Genomic DNA, 26,619 nt, shown 5'->3' with positions numbered 1-26,619 from the left:
TCCAACATTAGATGTGATTCCACGATTGGACAACATTTGCTAAATAATCCACAGTGTGCTAAGAGTTTCGCTGACAGCCAATTTAAGATTGTCAGTAGGGCTCACAGTGTGGCGCTTTTGCACGTACTGGAAGCTACATATATTAATACACAGGGCCCTGTTCTTTGCAGACAGAAAGAATATGTACAAATATTGTGCCTGTTTCAGCTGAACAAAATAAGTGATATCGATTCACTACTTCATTCCTCAGGGCAAAGCCTTAATCAGAGACAAGCTGCCTGGTTTAAACAAACAAAGTTTGGCAGTTAACTGTCACCGTATACTGGTGCATTCTCCATGGCAATGCCTCTAACAATCAGAGTTCACTTGCCAACCAATCAGCACTCCTTTCTCACGCAGTATAAGTTGTTGTTTTCCCTTACATTGGTTATTCTTGCGGATTGTCCTGATGAGTGCAAGACAAAAAGCTTCGACAACATGCCTCTATTTTCAGCAATACTCAATCCAGTCATTACATGGTCACCATTGCTGATGGTAGCTTTTTATTCCAGATTTATTTAGTTGACTGAATTTAAATTCCCCAACTGCCATGATCGATTTTTAATTATGTCTCTGTCATTAGTCCAGGCCTCTGGATTACTAGTTCAGTAACATAACCAGTAAGCTACCATTGCCAGTATTGCTGTTGGGGACTATTTGTATTCTTATTACATCACTACATTAATTATTATCGGTGTTTGAGAGGAACAAAGCCCAAGACAAAAGACAGGTCTGTATAATCGGGGGTTGAGACCTGTGGGAAATATATTGCCAGAAGTGTAAAAAAAAAGAATGAGGCTAGAAATCATGAGACAGTGATGTCAGGGATATGGTTGAGAAACAGCTCAGAGCTGAAAGCAGAAGTAAAGACTGGACCAAGGCCAGGAGGCAGTGAGGCTAGGTATCTGGCCAAGAGACCTCTTCTTTGGCCTCCTTGTCTCGAGAGACAATGGGTAAGCGCCTGGAAGTGTTGGTGGTTTGTGAAGCAGCGCCTGGAGTGGCTATAAAGGCCAATTCTAGAGTGACAGACTCTTCCACAGGCACTGCAGATAAAATTGGTTGTTGGGCTGTTACACAGTTGGCTCTCCCCTTGTGCTTGTCTTTTTTCCTGCCAACAGCCAAGTCCCTTCGACATGCCACTCTTTAGCCCCACATTTATGGCTGTCCGCCAGCTCTGGCGATCACTGGCAACTGACTCCCACGACTTCTGAGCAATGTCACAGGACTTCATGTCATGTTTGCAGACGTCTTTAAAGCGGAGACATGGGCGACCGGCAGGTTTGATACCAGTGACGAGCTCGCTGTACAATGCGTCCTTGGGGATCCTGCCATCTTCCATTCGGCTCACATGGCCAAGCCATCTCAAGCGCTGCTGGCTCAGTAGGGTGTACATGCTGGGGATGTTGGCCACCTCGAGGACTTCTGCATTGGAGATACGGTCCTGCCACCTGATGCCAAGGATTCTCCAGAGGCAGCGAAGATGGAATGAATTGAGACGTTGCTCTTGGCTGACATACGTTGTCCAGGCCTCGCTGCCGTAGAGCAAGGTACTGAGGACACAGGCTTGATATGCTCAGAATTTTGTGTTCCATGTTAGTGCGCCATTTTCCCACACTCTCTTGGCCAGCCTGGACATAGCAGCGGATACCTTTCCCATGCGCTTGTTGATTTCTGCATCAAGAGACAAGTTACTGGTGATAGTTGAGCATAGGTAGGTGAACCCTTGAACCACTTCCAACGCGTGGTCGCCAATATTGATGGATGGAGCATTTCTGACGTCCTGTCCCATGATGTTCGTTTTCTTGAAGCTGATGGTTAGGCCAAATTCGTTGCAGGCAGCCGCAATCTTGTCGATGAGTCTCTGCAGACATTCTTCTGTGCGGGATGTTAATGCAGCATCCTCAGCAAAGAGGAGTTCCCTGATGAGGACGTTCCGTACTTTGGTCTTCGCTCTAAAACAGGCAAGGTTGAACAACCTGCCATCTGATCTGGTGGAGGAAAATTCCTTCTTCTGAAGACTGAACGCACGTGAGAGCAACAGGGAGAAGATGATCCCAAACAGTGTAGGTGCGAGAACACAGCCCTGTTTCACGCCACTCAGGATAGGAAAGGGGTCTGATGAGGCACCGCTATGCTGAATTGTGCCTTTCATATTGTCATGGAATGAGGTGATGATACTTAGTAGCTTTGGTGGGCATCTGATCTTTGCTAGTAGTCTGATGAGACCACGTCTGCAAGCGAGGTCAAAGGCTTTGGTGACATCTATGAAAGCAACGTAGAGGGGCATCTGTTGTTCGCAGAATTTCTCCTGTAGCTGGCGAAGGGAGAACAGCATGTCAATGGTGGATCTCTCTGCTGGAAAGCCACACTATGCCTCAGGGTAGACACGCTCAGCCAGCTTTTGAAGCCTGTTTAAAATGACTCGAGCGAAGACTTTCCCCACTATGTTGAGCAGGGAGATTCCACGGTAGTTGTTGCAGTCACCACGGTCACCCTTGTTCTTATAGAGGGTGATGATATTGGCATTGCGCATGCCCTGTGGTACTGCTCCCTCATCCCAGCACAGGCAAAGCAGTTCATGGAGTGCTGAGCGTACAGCAGGCATGAAACTCTTGATTATTTCAGGGGAAATGCCGACCTCCCCAGGGGCTTTTCCACTGGCTGGAGAATCAATGGCATCACTAAGTTCCGACTTTGTTGGCTGTTCGTCCAGCTCATCCATGACTGGCAGAGACTGGGCTGCATTGAGGGCGGTGTCAGTGACAACATTTTCCCTAGAGTACAGTTCTAGGTAGTGCTCCACCCAGCGGTCCATTTGCTTGCGTTGGTCAGTGATCGTGTCCCCTGATTTAGACTTGAGGGGTGTGATCTTCTTGATGGTTAGCCCAAACGCTCTCTTAATGTCATCATACATTCCTCTGATGTTTCCGGCATCGGAGACCAGCTGAAGACGACTGCATAGGTGTTGCCAGTAGTCATTTGCTCAGCACCTGGCTGTTCTTTGTGCAGTGCTTCTGGCTACTTCAGGTGCTACGGATGTTAACTCGCTGGGGGCTTTCTTGTAGTTCAACAGTGCAATGCGCTTAGCGGCTATGACAGGTTCCAGCTCGTCAAAATGAGATTGAAACCAGTCTGCACACTGCTTCTGAAGCTTGCCATAGGTGGTCATTGCGGAGTCATAGATGGCATCTCTGATGTGGGCCCACGTGGTCTCTGCATTCTCTGTAGGAGTGTTTTGAAGGGCTTTTTCAAGTGAATTTAGAAACTTATGTAACCGCTGTGGATAAGAAATTCTGTTAGTGTTGATGCGCGGGCGGCCCTTCTGCTTGGAGTGATGTAGCTTCTTTGGTTTGAGTCTAACTTTGCTGCACACCAGGGAGTGGTCAGTGTCACAGTCCACACTGTGGAAGCTGCGTGTGATTTGGACACCGTTTACAGAGGCTCGCCTTGTGATGATGAGGTCCAGCTGGTGCCAATGATGTGATCTTGGGTGCCTCCATGAAACCTGGTGACAGGGTTTAGTATGAAAGAACGAGTTGGTGATGCAGAGGTTGTGATAGGTACACAACTCCAGCAGTCTCTGTCCATTCTCATTCATCCTTCCAATGCCATAGCGCCTAAGGCAGGAGGGTCATGAGTCATGGCCAAGAGACCAAGAAAGCAATAAAGCAGCAAAGAAAGGAAGAAAGATAGTGATTTGTGCACTTAGTTGAAGTATCAGCTGTGGCTCAGAGTCAAAAGGTTGTGGGTTCAAGTTCCACTCCAGAACTTGGATGCAAAAATCAAGGTTGGCCACTCCGGTACAGTACCACGGATTGCTACACTGGCGAAGGTGCTATCTATGAGACTTTAAACCAAGGCTCTGCCTGCCATCTCAGATATCTGTAAAAGGTCCCATGGCACTGATTTGAAGAGCAGGGGAGTTATCCTTCAACCAAAATCATAAAAAAAATTATCTTGTCATTATCATGTTGCTGTTTGTGGGAGTTTGCTGAACGTAAATTGGCTGCCATGTTACCTAAATTACAAAAATGATTTACACTTCTAAAGTACTTCATTGGCTGTAAAGTGCTTTGGGACATTCTACGGTCATGATCGACTTGCACTTAAATAATGCCTTTCTTTTCTTTCATCCTGACCTTACTTCGTTCTTCAGCAGCAGCAATTTCAGAAATAAAGTAAATCTTACAAAGTTTGCATATTTCTGATATTACCATGGACAAATAAAGTTGCATTTCATACATTTTCGACTTTATTGAGCTGTTGGAAAGCAAAGAATGGAGATTTTGCCAGACATAAATGACTGGCTCCTAATTGCCATAGGCAGAAAACACAGGCTGTTTAATTGAGGTGGGACATGCTCAAAACCTGGGAGGTATCAGTTGGAAAGCCCAAATAAACACTACAGGAACAGAAAACCTAGTAAAATCCCAGCTATAGCTTCAGGGCAAAGGGCAAACCCATGCAGAGGAAAGTTGTTGTGCTGATTTCTAGTGTAAAATAGGTGGGTTAGGACTATAAACATACATACAAATTGTGAGGAATATGTCACTTGGTCCCACAAGCCTGCTCTGCCATGCAATAAGATCCTGGTTGATCTGATTGTAACCTCAACTCCATATTCCCGCTTATCCCCGATAACCTTTCACACTCTTGCTCAACAAGAATCCATCTACCTCTGCCTTAAAAAAATATTTAAAGACTCTGCTTCCACTGCCTTACAAGGAAGTGAGTTCCAAAGACTCACGACCTTCTGAGAGAAAAAAAAATTCTCCTCATCTCAGTCTTAAATGGGTGACCCCTGGTTCCAAATTCTCCCACAAGGGGAAACATCCTTTCCACAACCACCCTGGAGTCATACCTAATACAAAGGAAGATGGTTGTGATTGTTGGAGGTCAATCATCTCAGTCCCAGGACATCACTGCAGCAGTTCCTCAGGGTAGTGTCCTAGGCCCACCCATCTTCAGCTGCTTCATCAATGACCTTCCCTCCATCATAAGGTCAGAAATGGGGATGTTCACTGGTTAGCACCATTTGCAACTTCTCAGATACTGAAGCAGCCCATGTCCATAGGCAGCAAGACCCGGACAATATTCAGACTTGGACTGATAAGTGGCAAGTAACATTCATGCCACACAAGTGCCAAGTAATGACCATTGTTACGACCAGGTGAGAAAAAGAGGTCTAGGGTTCTCTTTCAGCCTTCAGCTGGTCTTACATAACAGGGTTTAATTTCAAACACACTGTTTTTAGCTCCCCCTTGGCGAATCCTTGTTCACTGCTTTCCAATTATAAAGGCAAAGAAACTAGCACAAACAGGCTTTCTTAGGTTTAAAGAGGAAAAGTTGGAATTTATTGAACTTAAACAAACTCTAATTTGGTTGACGCCTACGGATACATGATGCGCCTATGCTAGTATGCATACGTGATACACATATGCAAATAGAGACAGGAAAGAGAAGATAAATAAAGTAGAAAGGTTTGAGCCAATATCTGAAGAATTGTTGTTACGGTTCTTTGAGCTCACTGTAGAGTCCTTGATTGTAGGTAGATCTTGCTTTTCGTTGGGGCCCTGTATTCTTCTTAAACCTTGTTCGCTGTAGGAGATTTTTCTCTCGTGGGGTTCATGTGTCTTCAGTGGATTCAGAGGCTTGTGAGAAAGAAAGATGGGAGCAGACAGGAGAGAGATCTTCTCAGTCGAGGAGCATTCTGCTTTCTTCCCAAATTGTTTGTACAAATTCAAAAAACTCAAGTTGCCAAGCAGTTCAGCTATCATAGCAGTCAACCTGGAATGCGAGCTCCCCCACTTTCAACATCTGGTGATCAAAAGTCCACTGTGGGTTGAATGTCAGGGAATGGCTGCTTTGTCCTTCCAAACACAGTCTGTTAATATGCAAATGTCTTTTCCAGCCACGGCTGATCTGTTTAACAAGTCTTCTTCACTCCAGTAACAGTTTAAAATCAATATTCATGACAAAATTAACGTGCCTTATTTTTGGCAGGTGGGGACCTAGCATGACACCATCTCCAACAAGAGAGAATCTAACCATCTCCTCTTGATGTTCAATGGCATTACCTCACTGAATCCTCAACTGTCAACATCATGGGGGTTACCATTGACCAGAAACTGAACTGGAGCAGCCATATAAATACTGTGGCTACAAGAGCAGGTCAGAGGCTAAGAATTCTGCAGTGAGTGACTCACTTCCTGTCTCCCCAAAGCCTGTCCACCATCCACAAGGCACAAGTCAAGAATGTGATGGAATACTCTCCACTTGCCTGGATGAGTGCAGCTCCAACACCACTCAGGAAGCTCGACACCATCCAGGACAAAGCAGCCCGCTCCCTCCACCACCGACGCACAGTGGCAGCAGTGTGTACCATCTACAAGATGCATTGCAGCAACTCACCAAGGGTCCTTCGACAGCACCTTCCAAACCCACAACCTCTACCACCTAGAAGGACAAGGGCAGCAGAAGCATGGGAACACCACCATCTGCAAGGTCCCCTCTGAGCCACACACCATCCTGACTTGGAACTATATTGCTGTTCCTTCACTGTTGGTGTGCCTACACTCCAAGGACCACAACAGTTCAAGAAGGCAGCTCACCACTACCTTCTCAAGGGCAATTAAGGATGGGCAATAAATGCTGGCTTAGCCAGCGACTCCCACATCCCACGAATGAATAAAAAGAAAATTACCTTTGAGGCTCTGCTTCTTCATTTGGTGTCTAGATTCTCATACTGACCATGCAGAACCTCCTTCCTTGTCCTGCCTATATTGTTGGTACCTACATGGACCATGATGACTGAATCCTCCCCCTCCCACTGTAAGTTCCTGTCCAACCCTGAGCAGCTGTCCCGAACCCTGGTGCATGGCAGGCAACATAGCCTTCTGCACTTTCACTCTTTGCTGCACAGCAGAGTGTTAATCCCCCTCACTACACTGTCCCCTACTACCACTACATTCCTTTTTGCCACCCACTTGAATGGCTTCCTGTACCACAGTGCTATGGTCAGTTAGCTCATCCACCTTGCAACTTTTCATCCAAACAAGCTAAAAGAATCTCAAACCTGTTGGGCAATCACTAAGGCTGAGGCTCCTGCACTCCTGCCCTCTGGGTTCCCTTACCTGTCTCAGCTGCAGCTACACTCTCCTGTCTATGACCACTGACCAAATCAGAAGACCCTATCATAAGGGGTGTGACCGCCTCCTGGTTCAAAGTTTCCAGGTAACTTTCCCCCTCCCTGATGTGTCGCAGTGTCTGCAGCTCAGCCTCCAGCTCAGTGACACTGAGCCGAAGCTCCTCGAGCCGCAAACATTTACTGCGGACGTGTTGGCCCTGGATCACACTGGCATCCAGGAGCTCCCATATGCTGCAGCTGTGATAAATCACCTGTGCTGCCATCCTTAATGTGTTCTAATTAACTACTTAATTATTTTATTCAATTATTTATTTTCCTTTTTTATACATATTATTCACCTTACCACCAGTTCCTGTACTATTTTAAACCTTAGGAATAGAATAGACCTTAATCACTCATCCAGATAATCACCAAACAGCTAGCTTCTTCCCCTGTAGTAGAGTAAGAACCAAATCTTACAGGGTGAAAAAAGTTAGAAAAAGCAAAGAAGCAGCTCCTTCCCCTCCTCACCCGACCCCCCTCAACTCACGGAACTCCCAGCAATCTGTTCAAGTTGCACTCAGTCCCTTTTTTAATAAAAAGCAATCTAATTAGTAACCTGTTTAAACTATCAATTTTAATTAATACTTCTAGTCCTGCTCTGTGCTTATACTCTTATTACAACACTTACTGTTACACTACCCAATTGACTATTTTTAATTTCCCAGTTCCTAATCTGAACTGATACAGAGTGAGAGAGAGACCCCAGCAGCGAGTGTATGATAAATTATAAAATCCACCTTAGTTTTTAGTTTATATACTAATGAATCGATCAAGTCATATTTTATATTTGATTGATTTAGATTAAATTAAATCAAAAGCTTACTAGTATACTCACCCCGGCCGGCTTTCTGTTTCCCTGCTCTCTTTGTGGATCGTGACGTCACATTTGATATCTGTAAGATTTGTTTTAATGGTCTAACTTTAATTTGTAAATGTATATGCTGAATCTGAAAATCAATACAAACATGTTGGGCAATAAAAAGACAGTGCTGGAAAATCTCAGCAAGTCTGGCAGCATCTGTGGAGAGAGAAGCAGAGTTAACGTTTCAGGTCTGTGACTTTCTGCTTTTATGTAAACATTTTGAGCAATTTGATTAGTAGCTTTTCCTATGCTAATGAATGAAACTGATTTTTGATTGGTTTGCAATTAGGCAACTAGATTTTTGAGCTAATCGACATTTTTAACTTAAGATATCAGTTTGTTAAAGTTTCTCTGCTGCTGTGCTTGTTTTTGAGTATTATAATTCCACAACAATGTGCATTTGAATGGCTGGTTGTTTAAGTGTGCCACTGGCACTCTACTTGTATTCCATCTTAAATGAAGAATTATCCTGGAGGTAATTGTCCAGTGTTTATAGATTTGTGGTGCTTAAAGCATTTTTTATAATATAAAACACTGTAGAAACTCACTGGGGTAAATTCTGTTACTTCTATGTTGCCTCATTATATGGCACATAGTGCAGGGTTTTGTGTACCGTTATGTGACATGACACATTTTTCTCATTTACATTACCTGCATGCCTTGGTACCAAAATGCGAAATCCAACATTGGTTGGTGAACCAAAATTGCAAGGTCAAAGAAAATTATGCAAGCAACATCATCATTAATGAAATGAACAATACAGCTAGACACTATGATTAAAAAAAACGCTTGATGTGGCATTGAATTGGAGAGGAGGGTGGAGTGGGTGATATCAGTCTTCAGCAAAAGTGCAAAACAAGCAATAAAGAATTGGCAGCCCACTTTACATTACACACGGTTTTCTTTTCCATTGAAACCAATTCTCTAATACCTGTGTCATGCTTTTGACAAAGACCAATTTCACCTCCTGAGCCTCCAAAACAATATTGATTTATTGTACAGGAATTAGAATCCATTACTGTTGATGTTATGAGAAATAAAGTGGCATAATTTGGAATTTGTTCAAAATGACATATCACAGCCATTTTCTATGATGCATGAAGTTTGGGGGTTAAAAATGGATTGCAATTAGTCCACACCTGGTCCTACTGAGGCAGACAGCACACAAACTTTGTACTGCCTCCTCATGTGAATGATTGTAGCATTCAGCCAAGCGCAACCCACACTGCTAGCTGGCTGAACGTTCAATAGGGGCCTAGCAACATGCGTGTGCGAGTATGTAGACTGCATGCCTTAAAGCCCGCCAGCCCCTCTTAAAAGGAAAGCTGTACTCATTATAAAGGAGGCTGTTTCTGATTGTAGTGCAAGTGGTTATAAGCAGGACACCAAATGGAGAAATAACCAAGAGAGGGGGCTCCCAGGTTCTCAGGTGTAGTACTAGAGGCATTATTCCAGGAGATCGACAGGAGGAGAAAGGTCATGTTCCCGCAGGGGGTCCAGGAGGCCCTCAATGAACACCCTTCAGAAGGGAATGGGAACAAGTGACCAGGGAGGTTAATCCCAGAGTTTGGCCGTGAGGGGCTGGCAGCAGTGCCACAAGAGGTTCAATGATCTGACACAGATGTTCACAGTGACATCTCCTAAATCACACCACCAGCTTCTCACACTGCCCAATGCACCACACCCACATTGCTCACCCATTAGCAGTCCCTCGCAGTCAGGACTCAGGCCCACCATTCAGATACTCCACAGGTCTGGAAGCATCTGTGTAGTGTTATGACTGAGGCGGGAGGAGTGCATTGTCTTTTCTAGTTCCACTTCTCCACAGGTCACAACATATATTTAAATGTTTACCCGGTTACAGATATAGCCAATCATATACTCTATTTTTTATCTCAGAATAAAATACACCAACCAGGTTTGTTTAATAAACAAAATTATCAGTTTATTATGAAACAAGAATTAACCAGTAACAAAGCAAAGCATTAACACACCGATTAAAATATGAAAGTTCCCTTTTGTAAAAATTCCCCAATTACATTCACACACACACACTGGGAAAAAAAATACAGAAATTCACTCTGCAGAGTTCTGTTACAAAAAAAAGTCAATAAAAAACTACTTTGGTCAAATATTTGTTAATTCCTGATGAAAAAGAAAGAAGATATGGAAGGAAGTCAGTTGTCCCTTTTTTGGTCCGGCATCCAGGTATACAGAGATGAGTCACTAGGATTGTTTCAAAAGCAATCTGTTCTGGAGATGTTGAGAAATCTGGCATCAAGGTTTTTCTGCCAGCACACACTTGAATTGCAGGATTTTTTTCAGCTCCTCAGGAGCTATACGGCACCAGAGATTTTTTGTCTTCCACACTGAATTTTGGCAGGATTTCTTCAAAACGACAGAGAAGGAGGCAAGGGGGGTGATTTATTTTTCCTTGGCAGGAAAACACCAACTGGCTTCAAACAGTTCCCACCACATTGTTCAGCCAGCTAGCTAAAATTGAAAACAATGTTCAAACAGTGAGTTGACCTCCTGACCTCCATAAACCTCGACACGTGGTTTCTCTGTCACCATTTTTTCCTCACATCACCAAAGGTTCTGCTGTTTATTGAGCCCAAATCACAGGTTGTCTCCAAACAACATCTTGTCCTGTCAGTGAACTTTTGTAAAAAAATACATCAATGGATTCTTTTCAGATTTAACACAGTCCTCAAAAAAATAAAACATTTTTAAAAATGGAAGCATTTGCGTTAAGAGTAGAGAGAAACAGAGTTGACGTTTCAGGTCTGCGGCCCTTCATCAGAACTGGCAAAAGTTAGAAATGTAACAGTCTTTGAGCAGGTGAAAGTGGGGGGGGGGAGGCAGAAGAACAAGGAGGAAGGACTGTGATAGGATGAAGGGAAGGGGGCAGGAGATTGTATGACAGATGTAATGGAATAGAATGCAAATGGAGTTCTAAACAGTTGTAGTGAACGACAAAGCACGAGACCAGAGAGAGTGCTAACGGCAGAATAATGAACAGTTCTGTCTGAATGCAGTAATATGAAAAACAAGTTTAAAACTAACACATGATTAAAAAATAAATAAAATGAAAATATATAAAAATAAAAAATTGTGGGGCTCATGTCTGAAATTATTGAACTCAATATAGAGTCCAGAAGGCTGTAGAGTGGCTAATCGGAAGATGAGGTGCTGTTCCTTGAGCTTGTGTTGAGCTTCACTGGAGCACTGCAGCAGGCAGAGGACAGAAATGTTGGCATGGGAGCAGGCTGGTGAATTAAAATGGCAAGCAACCGGAAGGTCATGGCTATGCTGGCAGACCGATCGGAGGTGTTCCGCAAAGCAGTCACCCAATCAGCGTTTGGTCTCCTCAACGTAGAGGAGACTGCATTGTGAGCAGAAAATACAGTATACTAAATTGAAGCAAATACAAGTAAATTGCTGCTTCATCGGGAAAGAGTGTTTGAGGCCTTGGATGGTGAGGAGAGAGAGGAGGTTAAAAGGGCAGGTATTACGCCTCCTGAGATTGCACAGTAATGTGCCGCGTGAAGGGGACGAGATGTTGGGGGTGATGGAGGAGTGGATCAGGGTGTTGTGGAGGGAATGGTCCCTTTGAAATCCTGACAGGGGAGGGAAGATGTGTTTGGTGGTGGCATCACACTGGAGGTGGTGGAATGGTGGAGGATGATCCTTTGGATGTGGAGGCTGATCGGGTGGAAAATAAGGACAAGGGTAACCCTGTCATGGTTCTGGGAGGGAGGGGAAGGGGTGAGGGCAGAAGTGCGGGAAATGGGTGGGACACGATCGAGGGCCCTGTCAAGCACATGGAGGGAGATCCTCAGTTCAGGAAAAAGGAAGACATATCAGAAGCGCTGTTGTGGATTGTTGCATCACCAGAACAAATGCCTCAGAGACGGAGAAACTGGGAGAATGGAATGGAATCCTTACAGGAGGCAGGGTGTGAGGAAGTGTAGTTGAGGTAGCCATGGGAGTCAGTGGCTTTGTAATAAGTACTAGTGGACAGCCTATCCCCAGAGATGGAGACAGAGAAGCTGAGGAAGAGAAGCTAAGTGTCGGAGATGGACCATGGAAAGGTGAGAGAAGGGTGGAAATTGGAAGCAAAGTTGATGAAGTTTTCCAGATTGGGGTGGGAGCAGGAAATGGCACCAATAGAGTCATCAATGTACCAGAAAAAGCTGCATTGCTCCAGTGAGACTCAACGCAAGCTCAAGGAACAGCACCTCATTTTCCAATTAGACACTCTACAGCCTTCTGGCCTGGATATTGAGTTCAATAATTTCAGACCATGTGGCCCATTGTTTTTTGTAATTGCTTTTATATATTTTCAATTGTTTATTTTTTTAACCATACGTTTAAAGTCTTAAACTTGTTTTTCACTCTCTCTGGACTCATGCTTTGTCTTTTACTACAACTATCTAGCACTCCATTTGCATTCTGTACCATTACATCCCTGTCATTTAATCTCTCCCCTTTCTGTCCTATCACAGATCTTTCCCTCTTGTTCTTCCTCCACACCACCCCCCGCCTTTCACTTGCTCAAAGACTGTTACATTTCTAACTTTTCTGATGAAAGGTCACAGACCTGAAACGTTAACTCTGTTTCTCTCTACACAGATGCTGCCAGACCTGCTGAGTATTTCCTACATTTTCTGTTCTGATGTTCCTGCATCTGCAGTATTTTGCTCTTATTTTATTCAGATACTCCACCTTTCCCTCACACACTTTCCAATGATTGCAGCCTCACCCACCTCTCGCAGTCTGCACATATCTCCAGCTATTCATCCATGACAGGCACATCAGCCAAACTGACTGGCATTCTTCCCTTCCTTGCAGGACAAAGTGGCCCATAACTGCAGGGAGAAGAGCAGAATCAGAGGGGTACAGGCATGCCTGCATCACTAAGTCCACTGGATGAAATGCTTAGCATTATGCGGATGACTATGAAAGAAGCCATTATATCTGCCACCATTGAGAACTTTCAGGATGATGGTCTGTTACTGCCTTATGGCCCTTCTCAAATTTCACTTTGCATTCATCCTGCTCTCTGGCATGAAGTATAAGCCACAGATGGTGTGACCATGGACATCTTGCTATCCACCTCAGCCCCCTTCCCTCGCCCCAACCCTCCCCTTCTGATTTTCTGTTTTCAGATGATCAAGAACTGCCACTTGGCCAGCTGCTGCATCCTCACAAAGAAGGGTGAGAGCAGCGACAGAACTGTCAGGAAGAAGCAGCATCACTTATCTGATACTCGTAGCCACCAGCTCCGACGCTGGCACACCGTGTACCCTAGAGAGAAATATAGAGTTGGAATTTGCACATGCTGAGTCACCAGGCATGAGTGGGTTGCAGCCAGGCCAGAGGGATAGGAAAGTTGGCTGCCAGCATACTCTCCACTTGCCTGGATGGGTGCAGCTCCAGCAACACTCAAGAAGTTCGACACCATCCAGGAAAAAGCAGCCTGCTCGATTGGCATCCCGTCAACAAACATTCACTCCCTCCACCACTTACACACAGTGGCAACTGCGTGAACCATCTACAAGATGCAATGCAGCAATGCACCAAGGCTACTCAGGCAGCACCTTCCAAGCCCACGACCTCTACCACCTAGAAGGATGTGTGGGAACACCACCATCTGCAAGTTTCCCTCCAAGCCACATACCATCCTGACTTGGAACTATAGTACCATTCCTTCACTGTCACTGGGTCAAAATCCTGGAACTCCCTTCCTAATAGCACTGTGGGTGTACCTACCCCACATGGACAGCAGCAGTTCAAGAAGGCAGCTCACCACCACCTTCTCAAGGGCAATTAGGGATGGGCAATAAATGCTGGTCTGGCCAGCGACACCCACATCTCATGAAACAAATAAGCTCCCTAGAGGGTGAGGTCACAGATGAGTTCCACTACAGGGGTCTCAAGTTGAGGACTTCAATGGGTAGCCTACAAGGGAACGCTGATGAGCATGTGCACCAAGATGAACTGGCAGGACGGTGACAACAGTCTGGCAGGCAAGAAGCATGGAGAAAACTGGCTCCAATGTAGCACAGGGCATCATGCAGAGCTTGGAGACCACCAAATTTTCTCAATTTTCTAACATACCTACCATTTATCAGAATAATAAACTGCTTGTTGTTTTTGCTGTTATATAAAGTGGGATCAGTTACATTAGAGATTAGAAGAATACTTCCTACCAAAACTCTAATTCTCACTCAGAGAGCAAGAGGTGGGTGGTCATAACGTCAACAGATGGTTGGCAAAACTTAGAAATGGCATAAAATGGCCACTTGCATTCTTTTTCCAGTTTTTCTGTTGAAGTTATAGTTGGGAGATTGGGAGATTGGGAGAACCCCATGGAAATTCTGCCTGCATAAGTATGATGAGGAAACGAAGCATAGAAAAAGACTACACTAGATTGGGTCATAAACTGTTGTGGCCCTGGGAACAGGAGTCCATTTAGATTTACTCATTTTAGGTAACTTATAAACATTGCATGATAAACAAAACTTTCTGCAGATTGAGACTTTTTTGAGAGAATAATGAAGTGGTGTAGAGGTTAGTGCCAAATAAGCAGGCCTGTATTCTTTGTACAGTACTAATGACTCTTATTTAGCATATGTGACAGGGTCACGATAGAAAGTCATGTGAATGAATTTAATAAATCTAGCACCATGTGAGGTAGCATCCAGGATGCGTGGAAATGACTATAAAGTTTTTTTTTAATTGTAAAATTTGGACTGGTGGAGTAATGTATTTCAGAGCCACCTACCTGGTCTGGCCTACAGGAGACTCCAGTCCCACATTCTATAATTGACTGCTAATGTTCTCAGGCTAGAGAGAGGGGTTACATTGCCCACATCAAGAATAATTTTCCACTTAACTTAGCATTTGGGCCAAAACATGTTATACCAAGATTATAAAGGAGCCCATTTCAATGAAAGCATTTTCTGGATATCAAAAGATAGCTGAAAAGCCATATTTGATTGTAAAGGAGTATAATCATTTTAGTTTACTGTATCAAATAAAAAAGGTTGGGTTGAGGACAATTACTGTTGTAAACTCCACCTACACATAAATAACCATAAAATCTCTGATAAAACAAAGGCAGACGTCATATTGCTCAGGCAGTTATCTTATGTGCCTACGTGTATTGAACCTTCAAGGCAAAGTTTATAAATTGAATAACAATCTCCATAATAAATTGAATCATGGAATCTTACAGCACAGAAAGAGGCCACTCAGCCCATTCTGCCTGTGCCAGCTCATTGCCTCAAATCAAAATATTCCACAACTGTTTTTAAAAGCATTAGATATAGTACTGTGTAGTTTAAGGCAAATATTACAAAACCTTATTAGATCTCGTGGTGTTGCTGTAAACTAGTAGCTCTTGTAGCGTAGCTATTTCAACACCATTCAGGAAGTCTGTGTTGTAGATCTGATTTTGTGTGTGTAGTATTTTGAATTTGCCTACATTACCTTTCATTTGATTATACAAGTGGGCAGAACATTTTATCCAAATCATTCTGTGCTTTCTGACCTGACTCCTTAGATTCACTTTCCTCTCCTAGTTTGGCACAGTCTGCAAATTTGACAGTCTGGCATTGAGTTTCTGAACTGCAGTCTTTTAATTAATTAGAAACAGTAGTGGCCCCTGCTTCAAGTCCTGAAGCACACCCATCCACTTGATCCACTCTGACAACTCCTTTAACAAATTTTCATTTGCTACCCTTTCATTCAGTTTCTTATCCATTCCTAGGATTTACAAAAATGTCTTTTGGAAGTTGAAGGGTACCATATCCTGTCATAATCCTCTTGGCTTGTCACTTCTCGAAGAAGCTAAAGAAATTTGTCAGGCAGGATCTTCTCCATCCACATTCATGTTTACTGCTGTCGACTAGGCTATTGCAAAGAATATTCTCATATTTACTCCTGATAATCCATTTCATTATTTTACATGTTATAGAAGTAACATTTAAAAGCCTGTAGTTTATGTCTGTACTGTCACTCATTTTAAATATGGGTACAATCTCCACCACTTGCTCATTCCCTGCCTATCCTAGACTGCTGCCTATATCAGGCAAATGGCACTAACCATTTGCTGTTACCATAGGTGTTAATTACAATGTCAATTGACTCTTAAGTCATCCAACTATTTTATGCAGTTCAAGCTGTTATATCTGTTTCCATCCTGTTGATTTAGCCATCTTTCTTAGTCTTGTAGTCACAGTATTACACCTTTTGGAAAGGTGTTGATGAATCGTTCACCAATTCATTTGCTTTAATTGTTCCCTCATTTTCATTCAGCTGCTGTTCTTTAAGTACTTCTAACTGCCTGATCACACTATTCTGTGGTTGCATTCTCCAGGGTGCCACAGCTTCTATATCTTGTACATTTTCTAGGTCACGAATGAATATTGAATCAAAAGGAGAATTGCCGGTCATGGCTTCTTTGATAAAAGCAAAATATTGCAGATGCTGGAAATCTGAAATTAAAAGAAATGCTGGAAATACTCAGCGGGTCTGGCAGCATCTGTGGAGAGAGAAGCAGAGTTAACGTTACAGGTCAGTGACCCTTCTTCAGAACTTCTTTGATATACCTGCCCAAGAAACCCATACACCATATTTACTGACAAGTCTAAACTACTTGCTAAAAGGATACAGATAGGTTAAGTGAGTGGGCAAAAATTTAGCAGATGGAGGATAATGTAGAAAATGTGAGGTTATCCACTTTGGTGGTAAGAACAGAAAAGCAAAATATTATTTTAAATCTAGAGAGAGACCAGAGAATGCTATAGCACAGAGGTTTTTGTGTTTCATGTACGAGGACACCCAGAGTTAGCATGCAGGTACAGCAAGTAATTAGTAAGGCAAATGGAATGTTTGTTATTATTTCAAGCGGGTTGGAGTAGAAAAATAAGGATGTCTTGTTACAACTGTACAGGGCATTGGTGTAATGCATAGAGTTTTGGTCTCCGTTCTAAAGGAGGAATATACTTGCATTCGAGGCAGCTCAGAATGGTCACTGGTTGATTCCTGGGATAAAGGGTTTGTCTTATGTTATGACTGAGGCAGGAGGAGTGCATTGTCTTTTCTAGTTCCACTTCTCCACAGGTCACAACATATTTAAATGTTTACCCAGTTACAGATATAGCCAATCATATACTCTATTTTTTATCCCAGAATAAAATACACCAACCAGGTTTGTTTAATAAACAAAATTCAGTTTATTATAAAACAAGACTTAACCAGTAACAAAGCAAAGCATTAACACACAGATTGAAATACAAAAGTTCCCTTTTTAAAATTCCCCAATTACACTCACATACAGTCTAGGAAAAAAATAGACGTTCTCTCTGCAGAGGTCTGTTACAAAAAAAAAACTACTTTGGCCAAATACTTGCTAATTTCATGAGGAGAAAAAGATATGGAAGGTTGTTAGTTGTCCTTTTTTTGGTCTGGTGTTCAGGTATACAGAGACAGGTCACAGGGATCATTTCAGAAGCAGTCCATTCTGAAGATGTTGAGAATTATTCTAGGAGAAATGTGGCATCAGCGTTATCCACCAGCACATTTAAATCGCAGGATTTTTTCTTAAGCTTCTTAGGAACTATGCAGCACCAGGGATTTTAGCCCTCCCACTCTGGATCTTTACAGGATTTTTTCAAAGAAGTAGAGAAAGAGAAAGAGGTGAGCTGGGTGGTTTCTTTTTCCTTGGCAGGAAAACACCTACTGTCTTCAAGCAGTTCACACCACAACTAAAACTGAATACAATGTTCAAACCCCAAAAACAGAATCATCCTCCTGACCACCATAAACCTGGACATGTGACTTCTCGGTAACTATTTTTCTCCAGGTCACCAAGGGTTCTGTTGTTTACTGAGCCTAAAACATATGACTTCCAGCACAGGTCCTTTCAGTGAACCTGGTAAAGCACATCCATGGAATCTTGTCAGTTTTAGCACGTCCTCAAAAAAATAAAATATTTTTTAAAATGGAAGCACTTTTGTAACACTTATGGAGGAAAGGTTGAGCAGGTTGGGCTTATACTCATTGGTATTTAGAAGAATGGAGAGGTGACTTTATTGAAACATATAAGATTTGAAGGCCCTTGACAGGATAGATGCTGAAAGGATGTTTTCCCTTATTGGAGAATCTAGAACTAGGGGCCTAGTTTCAGAATAAAGAGTCTTCCATTTAAGATGGAAATGAGGATGAATTATTTCTCTCAGTGGGCTATGAATCTTGGAATTCTCTACTCCAGACAGCCATGGAAGCAGAGTCATTGGGCTTAATTTTACCAGCCCCTCGACATCAGTTGTTGTGGCAGGGGATCTGTAAAGTTCTGTCAGGAGAAGCCCGCCTCAACCCCCGAAGTAGAGAAGGTCCCACCACATTTTACTGCCAGCGGCGGGACCTTCTTGCAACCCCCCCCACCCCCCAAACGGGGCAACGGATCCCCAATTACCATATGTCAAGTGCCACTTACCTTTTCCGATTATGCATCCCGCCCCCTGCCGCTCCACACTTCTGCATTTTTCGCTGAACGGTCGGCTGTCACGTGCCGTCCCATTCACAAATATGAAACCCAGATGGGACAGCAGTGCAGGTACGTCTGGAATGATCAGGGTCTCAGCTCTGCATTCTTAAAGGGAGGTGGGAGGGGGTCTGGGATTACCAGAGGGAGAGCTCTGCAAGCATGAAAGAAGGTACTGTGTACCCTCTCTCCGTAAACAGTGCATGCTCTGCGTTTGTTTGGGTATGTGAAGGAGCAATGACACTCCAGTCACCCTGTGTGTTTGGGAGGATGCCAGAAAGGGTAGGAGCATTAAGGTTATATGGATGGTGGAAGCAAATCGATGCAGCTGGTAGGATCTTTATGTGGTCACGCTGTGCCATTCTGAATGTGTGAGCCAAGATGGACAATGCTATGCCATGTAATAGTTGATCCATGAATGCACCGGATGTACCAGTCAACACCAATCCCTGCCCTGTTAGGAACCTTCAAATAAAAGAAAGATACAACTTTATTTATCACATGGAACTGGGTATGGCTCATCCTAGATTGTGAGATTCATTTCTCCAGAGGATCCATATGCACCGAAGGCAAAATCAACAAGCAGGTGCGGTCCACGTAGAGGCCCCCAGTCGTGAGCTGCAGCCCCCAAGGGGAGCTTGCCATTACAGGTCATCACGCATCTACAGGCCCCAAATGACATCCTAGCGTATGTCAGAGCACCAGTGTCAGATGCAATTGTGCATATAGAAAGGGTTGTGACACGTCTCTGTGCCCTGTTCAACAATGACCTGCAGCCCATGGGCTTCAGTGGACATCCTATGCCTGCGGTCCTCATAATGGCAGCGGCTCAAGCTGGACGCCTATACAGCATTTCAGGGGCCCAACAGAGACCTTTGTCGGGTCACGGAGTCAGCAGTGCACCGCTGCATCAAGAAGGTTACCGATGCCCTGCACCGGAAGGCCAGTGACTATGTCCACTTCAGGACCAACCCTCACAGCCAGGCCCAGAGGACCATTGGTTTCAGCACCATTGCCAGATAACCAGAGGTTTCAGGGTTCATAAACTGCACCCATGTGGCCATCAGGCCTCTCGCCAGGCTACCACCTGCAGACGTTACCATTAAAGGAATCCTCTCAATCTAGGTGCAGCTGCTATGTGATCACTGGACATGCTTCATGCAAATCTGTGCCTGCTTCTCAGGTAGCTGCCATGACACCTGGGTCCTGCGCCAGTCCCAGCTGCCACCGCTGTTCACTGAACTGGCTCAGATGGAAGGGTGGCCTCTTGGAGACAAGGGCTAGCCCTTGCAGACATGCTCCTGACACCAATAAGACCCCACCACTGCTGCAGAGGAGAGATACAATGCCAGCCACTGAGCTACAAGAGCTACTATTGAGCAGGCGATCGGCATGCTGAAAACACGCATCCAATGCCTGGATAGATAGGGTGATGCCCTGTACTATGAGCCGAAAAGGCCAGTTCCTTTCTTTGCTGCTTGCTGTGCTCTGCACATCTACGCACCCAATAGGGGGCAGGCCTGGCACGATGGAGAGATGTCCTCAGGATTCCTCCTCGGACTATGAGGACACCAAAGACCTACAACAGGAAAGGGGCATGGGAGGGCAGATGGCACCCAGGCTCTGCATGCAGGGCTAGCAGTAAGCTAGAGATGTATGGCAGTGGCTCATCAGACAAAGGCTCTCTGCTCCATAGGAACCGAGATGAGCTCCACAAGCTACACACCCTTACTCACCTGTGTGCAGCAGTCCACATCTGCAGCATCTCTGTATAAACCATTAAAGGCAGCAGCTGACTGAGCTAATGTCCATGTCACTGCATCCATGGAGATGCCCATGAGTAATGGTGGCATGGCCATGATGTTATAACATATGTTGCCTTTCCTGAAGGGCCAACAGTGCAAAGTGATGTGACATTGGCACTACATACTGGCACACATCATTCATGCAGAGAAAAGGACACACATGTTGAACATTTAGTGAAAGGCTTATTTACATTGTTGTGACACCAGTGCATTCCCATTTGCGTCAGTGTGGTTCTCTTTAAACTCTTGCGAGTGCCTCTTCACAGTGCGACCTCTGCACTCGCAGATGCTGGGGTGCTTTAAATAGGGCCCCTGCAACTGCTATACACAGCTGACAAAAGGTCCCTCATTGCGCTGGATGTCCCGTCTCTCCCTACGTAATTGGGGTGGGGGGGGGGGGGGGGGGGGGGGGGGAGGGCGGTGCGTCGCAGTGATGCTAATGAGCCCCCGTGCAAAATATCGCGGGGGCTCGGCGGCAGCCGCTGACTTCAAAGCGCACCGCTGTGATGTGCGGTGCGCTAATAAAATTCAGCCCATTATATTCAAAGCTGAGACAGACATCCAGATTCCTGTACTATAGTGAAGTCAAGGGTTATGGGGAACAGGCAGGAAAGTGGAGTTGAGGCCAAGAACAGATCAGCCATGATCTTATTGAATGGCGAGTAAGGCTGAAGGCCTACTCCTGCTCTGATTTCTGCTGTTATATTCACTTCTTAGTGGTAGTTCCCAGGCTACAATTCAAGCTAGTCTTGCTGTATCCTAATTATCAAATTTGAACATTAGAGTTCCAGTCATGCACACAGGTTACCATTCACCTTTGAAAAAAAGAGAAGGCAGTTTACTTACCCCCCTGCACCCCCAACCAACACTTCTAAGTGGTGGTGATGCTATATGTAAACTACAAGCATATGATCTGCTCAAAACATTCTAGTGATAAAATTCAGCCATTGTCTGACTATTTATTGTAAAATATAATTACTCAACAAACCAGAACTGTCAGGGTACAGTTAAGCAGTGCTGATAAAGGTCATGTGGCACTCAGTGCTACATTTTAAAACAGCCAGTAGAAACAATAGCTGCAGCTATGAGGACAGGGCAGTAACCCTGGCAAGAAATTGCCTCCTTTATTAAGTTTCTAAGGTAAGATGGTCAAAATATGTTGGGGAGATACTGCTATTTACACAGATTTAGGTAGCAAATTTAAAATTGTAGACATTCCTTACAATTGCAGATCCTCCCACTCCATTTCCATCATGTGTTAAAGGAGTTCAGAGGCATACCTTCTCAGGACATTTTGGCAATATTTTTTTGATTGTAGTTGATCATTTATACCTACTAATTAAATTCAGTGGAACCTTACAATATCCATGTTTTAGCAGTGAGGTACATTGGTGGCTGGAAATGGACGTCTGCTGCACTGTACTCTTACATGGGAACACCTGTGCATGTGGAATTTGTTTCTGTACAGCCAGTGCATTGGGCCTCCAAACACAAGCAAGCTAGCTTACTGAATGGGGATTGTGCAGTATAGAGTGTGGGGAAGGTTAGAGCTGGAATCCAGGATATTCAGTGGGTCAGCTGGAGTCAAGTTTCTTAGTAAGCTTGTGAATTTCTTTTTCTAAATTATCTTTTTAAAATGATGCTATAAATGTAATATTTTGGGGCACAAATTGAGGTAGCCACTTAAAGGACCCGGATAAAAATAAAAATCAGTGATTTGATTGGTTGTTTTTGTGGAGGTTGCTGGTTATCCATTGACTGCATTTTAGTGAAAGAAAAATAATGACTAAGGAAATAGTTTACACCTAGCCACTGGGCTTTTTTTTGAAGAAGTCGATAAAATGAGAGATTTGAGCCAATCAGCATGATTCATATTCCATGGGTATGTTGAAATGTTGTCCAACCCCAAATTTTCCCACACCCTATGAATATGTGCCAGAAGCAAGTTATAATTGTATGTTGGTAGATTTATTAGGGCTCACAAAATGCTTATGTATCAGACCACTGTTAACTTTATGATCTTACTATTAGGTTGGCTAATAGTGCCTATGCACAATAAATAACCTATTACCAGTAATCAAACTATAATATTCATGCTTCCAAAAAGTTTTATAAAAAGGAACTTTAAAGTTACTCACAGGACTTCAGAAATAGGCCTCCTGATAGTAACACTTTTAGGAACTTTTCAGCATAAATCACAATGTACATTGTGGTAGTAAATGTCACCCACTATTTAAGAAGGGAGGGAGAGAGAAAAGAGTGAACTACAGACCTGTTAGCCTTACATCAGTAGTAGGGAAAATGCTAGAATCTGTTCTAAAGGACGTGATAATTGGACACTTGGATAATAATGATCTGATTGGGCATAGTCAACATGGATTTATGAATGGGAAATCACGTCTGACAAACCTGTGGAGTTTTATTTTTTGAGGATGTTACTAACAGAATTGATAAAGGGGAGTTGGTGGACGTAGTATACTTGGATTTTCAGAGGCTTTTGATAAAGTCCACCACAGGACGTTGGTTAGCAAAATTAAAGCACGTAGGATAGGAGGTAATATACTGGCATGGATTAAGGATTGGTTAACAGGCAGAAAACAGTGTAGGAATAAACGGGTCATTCTCATGTTGGCAGGCTGTGACCAATGGAGTACCGCAAGGATCAGTACTTGGGCCCCAGCTGTTCACAATATATAACAATGATTTGGATGTGGGGACCAAATGTAATATTTCCAAGTTCGTGGATGACACAAAACTAGGTGGAAATGTACGTTATGAGGAAGATGCAAAGTGGCTTCAAGGAGATTTGGACAGACTTAATGAGTGGACAAGAACATGGCAGATGGAATATAATGTAGAAAAATGTGAGGTTACCCACCTTGGTATAAGGGACAAATATGGAGAGTACTTCTTATATGGCAAGAGATTAGAATGTGTAAATGTACAAAGAGACCTGGGTGTCCTCATCAATAAGCCACTGAAAGCTAACATGCAGGTGCAGCAAGCAATTAGGAAGGCTAATGGTATATTAGCCTTTATCGTAAGAGGATTTGAGTACAGGAGTAGTGAAGTTGTGCTTCAATTGTATGTAACCTTGGTTAGACTGCACCTGGAGTACTGGGTGTAGTTTTGGTCCCCTTACCTTAGAAAGATTATTATTGCCATAGAGGGAGTACAACGAAGGTTCACCAGACTTGTTCCTGGGATGGCGGGACTGTCCTATGAAGAGAGATTGGGGAAACTGGGCCTGTATTCTCTAGAGTTTCAAAGAATGTGAGGTGATCTCATTGAAATTTACAAAATACTTAAAGGGATAAACAGAGTAGATGCAGGTAAGATGTTTCTCCTGGTTGGTGAGTCTAGAGTAGGGGACACAATTCCAAAGGGGGAAGTCACTTAGGACCGAGATGAGGAGAAATTTCTTTACTCAAAAGGATTGTGAATCTTGGGAATTCTGTATCCCAGAGGGCTGGAAGCTCAGTCAGTCATTGAGTATGTTTAAAGTAGAGATTGACAGATTTCTAAATACCAATGACAAAGGGATATAGGGATAGCATGGGAAAAAGGCATTGAAATGGATGATCAGCCATGATCGTATTGAATGGCGGAGCAGGCTAGATAGGCTGAATGGCCTTCTCCTGTTCCTATGTTCCTACTATTATGGTTCCAGTACGGAACCTGAATAAAGATCAACTTGCACTGCCGCACACATTTTAGATGGGGCAGAGGGGGTGGGGGGACTTAGCAGCAATAGTGATCAGAAAGGAAATAACTAAGCAGCAGATTTGCAAATTATTTTCAAGAGTAAATGATGCAAACTTAACTTTTATACTATCTTTCTCCTCTGAAAAGCATTCTGAAGTGCTGTAGAGATATATATTATTCTTCCTTCATACAGTATATTCTAGGAATATCATTCTGATAATCCTGATACACCAAACTAAGAGGTTGGCTCAAAGATCACAATTGTATAATGTAACATGAACTCACCTTCCATCTGGAACATCAGCTGAGAATTGCCAAACAGGTCATGGAATGTATTCTAAACTATCAGTTAAAAAAACTTGTGAAGTTACAATCTGAAGCCTGGATCAGAGCTCCAAGAGGTATCCATACACAGGCACACCATTCCCACTGTCCACTACAAGTCATGAGATGTTTTCCTCGTCTTACTGGTTTGGCAGCAACTGTTATAGCTTGATTTTCCACTGCTGGAATTTAGTGATATCAATGCAGTCAACATGTTCCACCTGCTGGAGGAACATAAAGCTGAAAACTCATGTCCTTCTGCTACTGCACCCTCACAAACCAAGTGTGGTTTAAGGGCAAGTCCCTGTTGGGGATCAGTGGGAATGCCCTGGATACAAGGTATATGATTGTGTTACTGCAGTTTTAGCACAGATTTTGTTTTTCTACTGTTTACCTGGTGGCTAGCTTACAAAATACCTTGAAAGCATACTTCCTATTATTATTTAAATATTACAGGGGAGTTTATTCACACTATATTGTTGCTTTTCAGATGTTTCTGGTTTTTGGTCACTTTAGATTATACAGAAAAAGGGACAGAATGGCCTGTGAGCACCTCCTTCAGGATAATCTTCATTGTTATAGGCCACAAACTCCTTCAATAACTTTAGTGATCATATTTATGTAGGAGCACAACCAAACATTTTAGCAATATTGATTTTTTAAAAAGTTGTAGCAATTGAATGGATGTTGCACATAGTTCCTCCAGTGCAATGCAAACTTCTGCCACAATGTCTTATATTACACAGAGAAGTGCAACCTCCCTTAACCTAACCATTGAAGGTCTGTCTGCAGCTGTCTAGGCCCCAAGCTTTGGAATCCCTCCCTAAAATGCCTGTCTCTTTACAACCTTCTCCTCCTCTAGTAGCCTCTTTAAAAGCCACCTCATTAACCAATCAACCTAATTTATAGTTCCTTTTTCAGCTCAAGTGTCCACATTCTTTTGGTTACACTTCGGTAAAGCCTTTTGGGACATTTTTCTATGTTAAACGCTATATAGATACAAATTGTTTTGTTGTAATATAATTTTACTGTCTAGCAAAGTTCTGGGTTTGATTTATAAAGCCAGAAGCATGCAAATGACACAATTAGTGATACTGATTACTAGTTGTAAAAGCAAACATTATATGAAGTTCGACTAAAGACTGAAATAAAGTGAAACTATATGACAAATGTTCACAATGCAATGGATGTGGATGTAAAAATATATAAGGTTTATGCACCAGCATATACACCAGCCAACTGTTGTCAAAACATAACCTACCAAAATACTCTCCATTGTGGTAATAATACTTGTTTAAATGAGAATCCACAAGACATTTTTTTCTTTCCTTAAAATCTCCTAATATGCACAACTCCAAACTGAGAATGCCAGTAGATGAGGCACCCTCACTGACTTCTGGTAATGCTATTTATACTGTATGAGAAGTGTTGTTTTCTCTTACATTGGTTACTCTTGCGGATTGTCCTGATAAGTGCAAGACAAAAAACTTCAACATGTCTCTATTTTCAGTAATACTTAAGCTCTATACTACCAAACAACTATATGTATAACTATAATTGTTTATAAAACTTAATGTTTCACATTTAATATTATTCCATTTGTGTACTGCATTTAAAAGATTTTCAATGCGAGACTTTATTACAACATCACTGATTCTTTTGTCTGATTCTCACCAGAATGGAGAAATTTCATCAAGCATGATACTGAAATGAAAAGAATTCCATAATAAACATCTCACAGCAGACAGGGAAGGGAAGACAGCCAAATAGGCTGGTGCAGATGAAAAATTTTAAGACACCAATAAAAAAAATTTATGTTTAACATGAATGAGAGTGGTTAGAGAAAAACTGAACAGAAAGCATCCATACAAGATTAGGGCACAGGAGTAGCTGGAAGACTGGCTCCAGAACGGAGTTTGGAGAATGATTATAAAATAAACCAGACCTGGGAAAGAAACCTGAAAAAATAAAAAGGAGCAACATGACATTAAAGAATATCAAAAGCTGAGATATGAGGCATGAAATGTAAACCAGGAACAAAGAAAACAAAAACCCCACCTAAAATCAGCCAGAGTCAAGAAATAAAAGGGGTAGTTCCATCATTTCCATGGAATACTTAAATTTCATCATTTATAAATTT

At 43.0% G+C, this 26,619-nt stretch overlaps 1 long non-coding RNA gene across 2 annotated transcripts in view; it reads right to left on the bottom strand.

Annotated features, from left to right (window-relative positions):
- LOC137378130 (uncharacterized) overlaps positions 1-24,585 on the bottom strand; it is a 38,126-nt gene extending 13,541 nt beyond the window's left edge. Inside the window, exons 1-2 of one of the 2 annotated variants that reach the window (XR_010976561.1) lie at positions 24,441-24,585; positions 8,064-8,121 (exon numbers count right to left, since the gene is read on the bottom strand). This is a non-coding gene — a long non-coding RNA (uncharacterized lncRNA). Of the gene's footprint in view, positions 1-8,063; positions 8,173-24,440 lie in introns of those variants that run through there. The other variant, XR_010976560.1, reaches the window with a different exon arrangement.
- Positions 24,586-26,619: the final 2,034 nt, after the last annotated feature.

This window comes from Heterodontus francisci, chromosome 16 (assembly GCF_036365525.1).
Source record: "Heterodontus francisci isolate sHetFra1 chromosome 16, sHetFra1.hap1, whole genome shotgun sequence".
Taxonomy (NCBI): Eukaryota; Metazoa; Chordata; class Chondrichthyes; order Heterodontiformes; family Heterodontidae; genus Heterodontus; species Heterodontus francisci.
Note: the sequence above shows the minus strand (reverse complement) of the source record. Positions and strands in the feature narration are given on the sequence as shown.